Raw genomic sequence first — 12,719 nt, forward strand, 5'->3', positions numbered from 1 at the left:
TAGAAGTATATGATGCTGTCTCAACCAGCTCAAAGAATGACATGGAGCAGCATTGCACTGAACACAGTTAAAAGGCAAAATCTGGGGAGAGGGGAAAACCCTTGTTCCCATAGTAACCAGCAAGCCATTAAGAAGATACACATCTCCAAAAGCTGGATTTAAGAAGTGCTTTTAACTCAACACATTTTACTTATTTTCAGCATTTTTTTTCTTAAGTATTGTAATGCTGGGTGGGTTGCGTTGGCTTCTGCGAGAGCTTTGTAGTACTCACCTTCAACAGCTGCCACAAGGGAGCCAAGAACACACTTTCGAGTTGAACCGCTAATAAACAGCTTATCACTAGAACCAAATGTCTCTCCAGTGGGTGGGCTGACCACCCCAAACTCTATGTTAATTTAAAAGATCTCAGAGGAGAAAGAACCTTAAAATAAGGGATGGGGGGAAGGATAGCATTGCTCTACATGCAGTTTTTGTACCACTCTGACTACATGTATGAGGGGTGCAAATATATAAGCCAAGACAATAATAAGAGTATTGTGGATTTGAGGTGCATGCAGGTCTAGTGACAGCACAGCTTTTTTGCTTTTTCTGTAGTAAAATAAGCTATGCTCATATAAGCACCAATGTAATTGTGTTTACTCTGTGCGTTGGCATGTGAGTATGGGATTTGTACTTCTGTAACTATATTAGTGTGTGTAGCAGTCTGTGTAAAGATAAGTTCTTAAAATTATTTTCAGGAGTCACATTTTCCCCTTGAAACCTCCTGCCTTTGTTTGCTGTTATATAACTACATTTTGCTTTGCTTTGAAATATTTTCTCTTCTCTGTTGCTGTTGGAAATACCCACGCAAACCAAGAGGGGAAATGGGCTATAAAGGGAATAAATGAAACCAAGTATTGACTTAAATTGGTTTTGGTCTGGTTCCAAATGTTGCCAAACACACAAGATAAATACATAGAGAGCAGAGAAAAACTGTCCCACTCTCTTGCTTGTTTATAATGTTAGTAAGTGTAGATGCCAGTTCCAAATACTGTAAGCAAAAAAAAAAGGTTAGCAGTGCTCCTCATAATACTAACACATGCAGACTGCTTATGTTTATGACCCTAGTTCTCAGAGACATTTAATATAAACATCTTTGAGGACCTGGAAAGAATCAAAAGTAGATGTAGGTAAATAGAAGGCAACAGTCTGTTTTCATTATGTTTATCTCAAAGATAAGAATTTTATATTCCATTTTTTCTTTTTTACTGTTGACAGTCTTATAATTTTCATATCATTCAGGCCTACAATTTTACAGTAATGCTTTATTGATAAACTGAAGCTTGTTTTACAGTATTTTATCGAGGGTCAGCTGAAAACTCGACTCTGTTATAAAAGGCTGCACCCACACATGCATATACACACATATAAAGGCTCTTCCTCCCCCAGCAAATTTACAGCTGGGTACTTAAAACCAAGGCAAGCATTAGAAATGAAATATGACTAGCACTTCATAAATGGAAAACTGGGAGAGACAAGTAATGACGTGTCCAAAATCACATGGGAGACCTGTGGCAGAGCTTGACAACAAACTGAGGCCTTACCCGGTGCCTAAATAACCAAGATCCTCCTCCCTTACCTTGGGCCATACTCTCTGCTTGGCATTATAGGTACATGATAGCTTTACAATTTCCTTTTAGAATGTTTTCATTTAGGGTAATTTATTTTATGGCATTTTTGGCATCTCACCTTTGAATTCCACCCCAAACTATCATCTTGCCACAGTCCTCAAGTAGCGCAAACCTCCTTGGCTGTGCCTCTCCTCACCCTGGGTTATCCTCTGCAGAAAGCATCTGCCAACAACAGCTTTTCTCTTCCTCCCTTTCACAGCGTCATTCCCAACCCATGGGAATCCAGAACCACTGGAGCTTCAAGTCACAACCTTCATCATTAATACTGTTAAACATCTTATTATCCCCTGTGTCACCATATTGTGTCCTGCCTCTTCTGCCTTGCTACCAACACTTGATTTGACTGCATGTGTGACTCTTTTAGCCAACACTGTCTGTAGTGTATGTGTAGGCAAAAGGCTTGAGGCACATAAATCAGGTGTTGCTGCTGTGAAGAGATTTAATAGAGAAAGGAGCAAATCTTGGTGCCAGCATCACTGCCAGACTTCATAATCACTGGAGAGAAGAGGCTACAATGAGTAAATTACACATCAATAGCAGACAATCTGAATACAGCTCTTTTTACTTTCTTCAGTCCTGACTTCATGGATGGATTGGCAGATAAAACCTGAATCACAAGGTCATTTCCTCCCTCATGATACATCTCAAAAACGATTTTTACTGAGATACCTGGAGGAAATTAGCCATTATATGATGGAAAAGGCAGGAATGTCACTGGTGCAAGCCTAGTCCTAAGGAAGAATTTTCATGTACACTCTCCGTATTGTCTCTGTAAACTGTGAGATCTCTAGGCATGTCCATAACTCTGTTGGAGAACACTCCTCATGAGTGCTACTGGAATCCTATAATTACCAAGAAATAGCAGTGATAATATTTAGGACTACATTTAAAAAGATCCATATGAGTGACATTCCCTGAATAGGCTATTGGTGCAATCCTATGCGATGAGGTTGAGACTCATAAGGCACTTAGTAGCCTAAGAATGCCTGAGAATACCTAAATGCATTTGTGAATTTGGACCCCAACCTACATGTTCGCGCTTAATTTGTATTCTAGAAATATTTGCCTGCTATGTTTAATGGATCTGGGAGCAAATTAATTTAAAAAAAAATAAATTCAAATAGACTTTTCTGAATCAATATTGCAGCATTTCACATTCTTGATAACTTGAATCATAGTGCCGAAGCAATATTCAGCTACTGTAAATTGCTGTAGCTCCACTGAAGCCAATAACGTTATAGCAATTTATTTCATCTGAGGATGTGATTTTTACAGAATTGCCTTGACCTTATTTAAATGTGGGGTTTATTTGCTTTTTTTTTTTGTATAATAAATACAGAAAAAAAGGCAGATTCCTGTATTTGGAGATAGAATGAAGGGATTACTTCTGAAAAATAAACTGGAGGTACCAGTAACAAAAATAGGAATGTCAACAGCCTGTATTTTGGGAGGAAAATATTTCAATCACAGAATGGAAATGGGGAGGCTGTGCCTCTTCTTTTTCCTTCCCCTCTCTAAAAGTCAACATTGAGCCATGGAAACACATTGGAGACATTTCAAAAATTGCGTGATGTAAGCTCATCCAAGTATACTGAAACTGCAAACACATACATGTCCCAGTGAGGATTTCTTGCGGCATCTTAAACTTCAGAGAAGGGACAAATACACAGGGATTGTTTTTTTTCCAGCACAAACTGGCAACTTTGGAAACTGCTCACTGAGGAATTTTCTGACCTGGGTTGGATATTTCTAGGCTGGAGGTGCCGCTAGCCCTACGTTCAGCACCTCCCTGACACCCCTGCATTCAGCAGCTCTCACTGGCACTTGGGAGCAAATAAATGCTGTAGCTTCCAGATCATCCTGTGAGAATTAATTCCCTGGACTTGTGTGAAAAGATCTTTTTTTTCCTCTGCTTTCAAACTGCTGGTTGATAATTTCATTATCAGTCTACCTGCTGTTGTATTGTGAGAAACAGTGAATAAATAATTTCCTATTAATCTTATCTACCACAGCCATATTGCATCTCTGTCATCTATTATCTAGTATATTATTATCTATTATTTGTCATCTAGTCTATCTACTCGCCTTGTAACAAAACTGTTCCATAAGTTTTGTCTTCCCTTCTCTGTCTTAGTTCCAGTACGTCCTTTTGAGATGGGCTGAAGTGAATAATGATTACATAATGTACAGTAATAATATACGGTGGCATAATGTTATTTGATTTTTTTCTGTTCTTTCCTAATAATTATTCATGTCCTTTGTTTCTTAGTTGCTGAACAGTGAACTGTTGTATTCAAAGAATCCTGAAGCACTCCAACTATTCTTCTTAAATTACATTAGGTAATTTACCATCTAACTGCTTATATTTAACAGCTTGTACATACATGTATACATATACATACACATGTACATCTGCATTACCTGTCTATATATGAGCAGAATGTTACCTTTCTGCATCACACTGAAGTTACTAACATGGAATTAAATACAAAAACTTATGACATTTTGGCATACCTCATGGTTAACTTTAGATTGGTCTTTTCTGAATAATTTTGCATCAGCTACTGTTACCAGTGCCCTTCTTATCTGCTTCCTGCAAAATGTATGAATATGTTCAGGAGCACTGGGCCCAGCTCCTGTTTGTTAGTAGTACTGACAGTATTATGCTGTAAAGAATCAAATTATTCATAGATAGATAGATAGATAGATAGATAGATAGATATTTTTACAGCAGCTACTAATTGACTGTTGCCATTTATGCCTTGAATATTTTGTTTTCATAGGGCCCTTTGATAGAGACTCTCATTGCCATTTTTTTGGCAGTCCAAGCAGACCGTATCAGCTGTAATGTTTTTTGCTCCTCACTTCTGAGAACTGTGTGATATGTGAGGCATGACTGTCCTTTGCAAAAGCCATGCTGGCTTTTCCCTCGTATTTCTTACACATGGTTGTTGGTTTTTTTTTTTTCATTATTATAGTTCCTAATAATTTTTATGGTCCAGAAACCAAGCTTATTGGTCTCTAGTACTCATGATAGCTCTTCAAGCCATTAGAAAAAAATTTGCTGCCAGGTACCAAAATTAACTTAGCCCTTAGTAGCTCAGTAACTTTATACTGAACTTTTGTAGGACTGTCTGATGCATAGAATTTGATTTTTTTTTTTTTTTTTTTACTTACGTCCAGATTTATTTTACTGAATTTTAATGGTATAAAAAGTGTATGTGTTTCATCTACCACCCTAGTCAAAGGCAACAGATAGGCACTTCCAGTGGAAAACTCTCCTTACCTCATCTGGATATCAGTTTCTCTACATGATCTTTTTCTCTTTGTCTCTTTCTTTTAGATGCTTAAGTGATAAGCACCATGCAGTTTCCTAACCTTTAGATGGCAACAGCCAACTGAATTCCACCCTAGCAATTCAGTTCATCAGGTTGCTTTAGAACCTCATTAAAAGGCACTTTGAAGCAGTGACCGGTTTGTCCTTACAATGTCTCCATGCAGAAGGTAGTGAGACAAGTTTGTGATAAGCTTAGTGTACATTAAAGATCCTCACTCTTCTAACACCTCAATTTTTTAACTATATTTTTCTTCCTTTAAAGATCTTACTCACTTTGTAATGCAGTTCTCTGGAAAAAACACCTTCTCCAAAATGATTGTTTAATTCTTACCTTCTCACTTGTCATTCCCTCTCTTGCTTTATGTAAAGGCTATTAATGTCCTCTGGCAGGGACAGCTAGCCCGTCTTGAAGTCCCATTACTTTACTACCTTGCCCTGACTGCAACACCATGGTTACCTTCAGATTTTTCTATTGTGTTTCTTACTGTGAATGTTTGTCCATTAATTCCAAATGATTTTTGGTGTGAAAATAAGTATTTCAGATTCTGCTTCATTTCGGCTTCTCTCTCATGCAGACAAGCATGTCCATAGCCATGACTCCTTGGTGGTGGATAAAATCACTGTTTTCCCTATGGCACTAAATAGTGAGACATCTTGGGCTGGAAGAAACGGATTTTTTCAAGGACTATTGTGGAAGAGATGTGGCTTATTTCACACAAAAAGTGGGAGTGTACTAATCTGACTTGCTGCTGACACATCCTAGGTACAGACAGGTATTCAGAATATTTTACAGGTAGAATTTGAGGACAAAGCATTAGAAACTGTGTTAGTTTCACGGTACAAAGTGCAAAATCATATATGTGCATATGAGTTATAAGAACACTTGCTGTCAATAGAGGCCTTTCTGCAGGGATGGCAGAGAAAGACAAAATAAAGATACATCCTATACATGACAGAAAAGGCAAAGATCCTGGAAACCTAAGACAGATCAGGTGAGTTATTTCCTGCAGAGGGAGGGGGCTACACAGCACTGCTGGCAGGTGGAGTATAATTTGGTCACCCAAGATCAAAACCAATTGCTTTAAAGTAGAATACACGATTGACAAGGGCTATGAAGATGGTTAGGAAAATGAAGAGCATAATATATGAAAGGATATTAGAAAATCCTGGCTTGTTCAGTTCACCAGAATGGGGGTGTCAGGAAGCATGATTTCTGTTGATAGACACCTCAGTGGGGTGACTGCTAAATAAGGATACAGCTGTTGTGGTTAGGGGGTAATGTTGGCAGCAGAACAAACAACATGCCTGCCACATGGGAGAAAATGGGGCCTGAATCTCTGAAGAAAGTCCCCTAGCTGATGGCCAGGTGAGTTTTTGGAGGCTTCCACCTGCAGTACCTTGGCAAAGAAATGAAGCCTTTCTGAGAAGATGCACAGCATCATCACCACCTGCAGGTGAAGACTTTGAGTTCTTCCTGCTTTCCTACCGGCTCATTGCATGTCCTGAGATACAGCTTGCTGTTCACTGCACTCTGGTCTCCACATTGGTAAAATGCAGGTGATTATGCTGATGACTCCTGCAAAGAAGCTTGAGACCTGCCAGCTAACAGGGCTAAGTAGCAGCGAGGTGTTGTTATTCTCATTTCCAGCTACTTCAAAGGAAAGCAGAATCTGCCTTTCCAGCCATCAGGTGAAACGAAGGTGTGTGAGTGGGTGAGAACAAGGGCTGAGAGAATAATGGCTGTGGCACCTGCACAGCTGCAGGCAAAACCACAAGTAATAATCAGTTTTTTTGTAGAGAGAATATGAGTTAAAGAGAATCTTTATTTACTTTTTAATAATTCACCTCTCCAGATACCACTGATGATGCTTTGAAATTAATAAATTTCCTGACAGCAGGGACTGTAACTCTTTTCATTTTTTTGCTGATATTTTCATGTGATCATTGCTTTTTACAAAATAAACCTCTCCTGAAAGTAGTTGCTTCTTGCTGGCAAAGTAATATCTCCTTTCATGGTCTGTGCCACATGTATTTTAACTTGATCAGACTGGCTAAAATCAGACTGGCTACTGAAATCTAAAACTCATTCAAAGGAGGTCCAAGTTAGCCAGATTAGTGTGTTGTCAGTTGCATTTTAAAATCTTAAAAGAGAAAAGGAAGTCCTAAAATATTGGTATATTGCCCACCAACTAGGGAACATTAATTATAAATAAGAGGGAAAATTGCAACTGATTGCACAAATATTTCCACAATGGAATTTATGGAGCTGTTGGACACCCACAAATACATTCCTCATCTGTGTTGTCAGCAGTAACTTTTTGATAGGGATCCTTCAGGTATCTATCCTCTTTGGCCGTATCTCCATCCCCCACAGGCTTTCCAAAGCTGGGAAACACCAACAGACTGTCACTGAAATTGTTAGCTGGTATTTCCCCCGCGGCACAAGGCTGTCAGGCTGGGGTCAGTGTGGTTTGTTCAAAGCATTTTCAGCTCCAGTTTGACTGATGTGGGAAGTTCTTGACTTTGTACTGATACCTCTATAGCACTGATAGTGCTGGGAGACTTTTTTTTTTTAAGTGTTTCATCCTCACTCTTTCAGAGGATGTTTAAATAAACAAATAATACTAATGTAATTTTGTAGCAATATTTCTTCTGGATAGGCTCACAGAAATATACAGCAAGCATAGTTAGTCTTTTCAGTGCAAATGTGTATTTTCTGATAGAAAGATAGAAATTTTTGCACATGGCAGGCTGAAATCTATGTTTAAGGGCAGATGCCTCCAAATGCGACAGGATATGATTCTCCATTACACACACCATTAACTTTCTCAGGTAGTTCAGATGAACCCTTGACTACACTGGCAAATGCTAATACAAACAGAAAGCCAAATTGAAATAGGAAAAACAGGTATATAAGATAAAAGGGCTAGGAGCTCAAAAGCTTGTTGGGATAGTTAGAGCATGGTCAGGATTGCAGTTTAAAGTACAATAAGCCTGGTAAGTGTTTGACAGTGCTAATTGTGGTCTTTAGCTGTTTAGGGTAGAGGTAGGTAGTAAGTACAAGCATCTGTCTGTCAGGAGGCTCACTAGACCAAAGCAACACAAAAGTTCTGCCTTCAATGTGACTTTCATGGTTTCCTTCTCAGTTTGTGTGTAAGGTTGTCTTCAGACAAATCAAGTGTGAAGTGTGCTATGGACTCTGATAATACTACCACCTCAGCTGGATGGAGGCAAGATTTGCTTTGGGGTAGTGTCATTTTAGAAGAGTTTCACTTAACAACATAAATTAATACATAACACAAATAACACAGTAGTCTCAAAATATGCCGGTGGTACTTCACTACTGCTTGTTTTCTCAGAACAGCTACGAAAATAATAAAACACTAGTATTTTGATCTTAAAATTGAAGGCAACACTGTGCATCCATTGATTAGGCCGAATCACTGGTTACCCCTCTGTAGCCAAAGGAGAGGGAAAGACAGTTCTATAGGACAAGTTCTTCCAGTTTACATTGTCTATGTTCACACTGAACTAAGATAAAAAGCCTGTATTACTGATTGAGCCTTTAGATAATCCCACCTTCACTGCCAGTTGTATTTTAAATGAGTGATAAGCATCTCTGGTTTGTAAGCTTTCACCTTGAAGAAAGGTTTTTTTTTTTTTTTTATGATTCGCTAAAAAAACCCCAAACCTGTTTGAAATAGAAGAAGTTTTTGTTTGGCCAGGTTTTCTCACATATGCTGTCTCTTTCCTAAACCACATACAATTGTTTACCAGTTACTCCTGATTTGTTTCTTGCAATGAGATGGAACTTTCTAAAACATTGAACAGCACAGCAAAGGAATAAGTTACCCACAGAGGGTAGTGTTCCCATCACTGGAAGATGTTAGACACAGGCTAGTCATTAAGGAAGGTTTCAGTGTAGCTGAACTTGGAGCATGGACAGTATGGGTGACTTACTGAGGTTCCTTCCAGCCCATTTTCCAATATGTCTGGAATCAATCAATCACCAAAAGTATAATTAATCCAAACTGACTGAGAGATGGGAAAAAGAGTTACTGCATATAAACAGTGAGTGTTTAATGGGGGGGGGGGGGGAAAGCATTTTTTATGTCCTAATCATGTGCTGCTGATTCCCTAGTCCTTCTGAAAAGCTTATTTCAAGATGTTAGTACTGTATTACTTGACAGCCTGCTGCTTCCAAAGCTCAGAATTCCTGGTGAGCTGCAGTCTGCAGTTAAGATATGAGTATTCAGAAAGGACTGTAAGTGAATTTAGATGCGTGTAACCCTTAAATTACATGGTGCTGTCAACTATTGATGTTTATACTTGATAGCTTTAGTATTACTATTTATGTCTCAATAAATTATACTTGCAGAAGTAAAAATGGAAAAAACAGACTGCATTAATATCTATACTAAACATAAATCTCAAACCATAATTGATATGGATATTAGCAGTGTAATTTCAATAATATTAAACATGCCTATGGCTTGTGATAAGATCTTCCCAATGCAGCATACAAGCGATAAAGTGAATCAGGTAAGAAATATCTTTTGCAGAAGAGCTGGTTTGAATGAATAATTGAAGCCAAAGCATTGGATACCACAAACTGATTTGAAGTGAGAAATTTAAGACCTTTGATAAAACAAAGCAAGCTAAAATACACTGTTTTAAATATCACACTAAAATATGCCTTAAATTTGAGGTTTTCAAATTATTAATATAATTTTTGTGGTTTTTACAGTGGAGCACACTGGTGTTATTTTCTCTGGAGAGAAGATAACTTCTTACTTGCCAGTCATGCTCCACAACAATTGAAGACGGGAAGCATTTCCACAGAATAAAAGTGTATCTCTTAAATATTTAAAAATTAGCACGCTGTAGCAGAAGATATCTGGTAAGTCAACTGCAAGCTTGCTTGTGCCTTAGATTATGTTTCTGAAATGGCAGGGCACCACATGTTATCCTGAAGAGGGCTGTGGTTTTTTTGCAACAATAAATCTGTCTTCAGCTCCTCTTGATGATCTAACTTCCAAGACTGTTTTTCACATTATATATTTGTGCTTAATGTGGGCTAAAGGAAGCTGAGAAGCTCATAAAATGAGCTTATCTTTTGTGTTAGGGTGAGAAGTGCTTTAAATTGTTTCAACCATGAACTCCATAGATAGTGTAGCTACCCATATGTGAAATTACATTCCATAAAATGGCAATTCCACTCAAATCCATTAATGAATTTTCTAGCCTCCACAGGTTCCAGCATGGTTTTAATTTGGGTAGTGCATCTGCAGAGGAGGAGATGATTGTTATTTGAAAAACATCATTGTACAGGGACAGACCATCCTCCACTGTGGAGATGCCTGAGGTAAACCTCTGGAAAAGTTGGCAGGGTTGACCCTTGTGCCTCCTTGGTGAACTTTCACATAGGAGGGAACCGGGAGGTGGAGGGTGAGGTAGTAAGTAGCCCTGGTGCCATTGCTCCACTGGGTGCAGGAAAAATAAGGCTGAGTGCATATAAATGAATTTATTTTTTATATTTAGCCTACAGATTCCTTTAAACATTGCTTTGCTTTACCCCAGTAATTGCCCTTTCTTCAGGTTGTTTAAAGAGGCTTCATGGTGTTTGTGGCCTCCAGTGAATGCCATGGAGCAAGACTCTATGGCTTTGTAAAAAAAATATTAAAGCTCTGAAATAAATAATTGTAAAAATAAAGAGAATAAAACTTCTCTGTTAACTCCTTTTATTCAGGACTTGACCTGATTACAGGAGCTTGTAAACAGAAGTTGCCTCCAGAATCACAGCATCTTCAGCATGTAGAAGATGTTTAAATATCTTCTGAAATAGATGGCATATCTTGCTGGCATAGCATCATGGTAAAATTTCACTAGTCAAGACTGGCTTTCACTTTACGTGAGGACAACATGGCTTAATAAAAAATGATGTATATATCCATAAGTCATAATTTGAGACTGAAGAAAGTGGTTCTGGTGGGGATGGGTGTTAACTAGAGTCTGGACAAAATTTATACCTTGATTCATGAAATGGAAGTCCTGGACCTGTCGGTAAGTGGAAAAGTATATTTTGGGCATGATGAAGTAACAGTGTGCTTATCCATCACTTGTAGATCAGACCACTCATATTTTCCATGTGTGTTTATATCCCAGGAAACTTATTCAGGATGATTCAGCACATTTACTAGTGGAGTTCTACACTGGCTTCACATAATACCAGAGTGCTACCTACAGACTGCACAAGCTAGCAGCTGACTTCTGAGTAGAGTTTAATATTGATTTCTTGTGCATGGAACTGCTCCAGAGCCAGCCAAAATAAACAGGAAACCACACGTTGTCTCAGAATTATCTTCAAATCCCTAACTGATTTGGGTCTACATTGCCTGAAGGCAGTTGATCTTTGCCTATCAAATACTCACAATTGAGGTTATCAGCATGACAAAGCTTTTTTGATGTAGGAAACAGCCATCAATGAGGGATTTTCAGAAAAATATTCCTTATTCTGGACTGTTTTTCCTTCTGCCATGAATATCAAAGCTCAGGTTAGCTAATCTCTCCATAAATGCTGCAAACACTTTCTTTTTTCAGCATTCAGATGTTTGAGGAGAGTCTGGAGCAAGGTTGAGACAGATTGTTGTTTGCAAGCTATAATGAAGTCATGGGGTCAGACCAACTTGTGACTCTATGGGCTGGCAACAACCTCACAAGAGATTCATCTCCTTTAACTACAGATGTATCAAAGTATAATATTTTGCCCAGAATGAGTAAATGTGTGTCTAAGGCAGTTGGGAAAAAATTCTTTGTGGAGCTGTCTCTTTTCAACTGAGTGCGCAGAATGAGATCACCTTGCTCACACTTGATCCCTGGCTCACACTTGGCAACCTGGGTAAATTTTGCCCATCTTTAAGTTTATGTTACTGGAAATGTGCACCATTTAGTGAATTCCTGCTCTTCTATTTGATAATTAACAATCTGCCATGTTTAAGGGGAAAAACAAGTCCTTCATAAAAATCCTGCATGAGTATTTACCTCCAGTTCCTCTTTTCATCTTGTTTTTGGGTATCTTAACGGGGAGAAGTAAAACATGACAGCCAGAATGGATCTGAGACCACCATCTGCATCCTCAGCACACTGGTAGTTTTTTCCTTTTCTCTGTTCTTGCCGTCTGTTACCATTACTTGCCAGATCTGAGTTCTTATTATCTCTTTCCTCTCCCAGTCAGACTCTGAGGAAGAACACAGTGCATGGATCAGTGTCTGAATATTCGCTTACAAATCAGCAGCCCAGTTAGTTCCCATGCATGGAGAAGTTTGATTTTTCCCTGTGGTTTAGTGCTATGATTTTTCACATTTGTCTTTTGGGTGGTTCTTCATCTCAGGCCTAATGGGCCCAGTCACGCTTTCAGCTAAGGACAAGTGCACCAGGAGACGAACAGCAAGCCTCTTGCCTTTGAGAGAAAGCCTTCAAGGTGTTCTTCACCAGGGCTCTGGGTGCTAGTGAGATACTCTAAAAATCCACTGCAAAGAAGTCCAAGGGTGCTGCCATGTCCCTAAATCCAGCTCCCTGGCGCAGAAGTTGGAGGGCAGCAGTGTGACTTTGGAATACACGGAAACAAAATAACCCAGCAATTGCTTTATAAAAAGCAGAAACTCACAGGCATTATCTGAGAAATAAAAAGGTCAAGACAACAGTTTTTTGTC

This window comes from Streptopelia decaocto, assembly GCF_964273445.1.
Source record: "Streptopelia decaocto genome assembly, chromosome: 1".
Lineage (NCBI taxonomy): Eukaryota > Metazoa > Chordata > Aves > Columbiformes > Columbidae > Streptopelia > Streptopelia decaocto.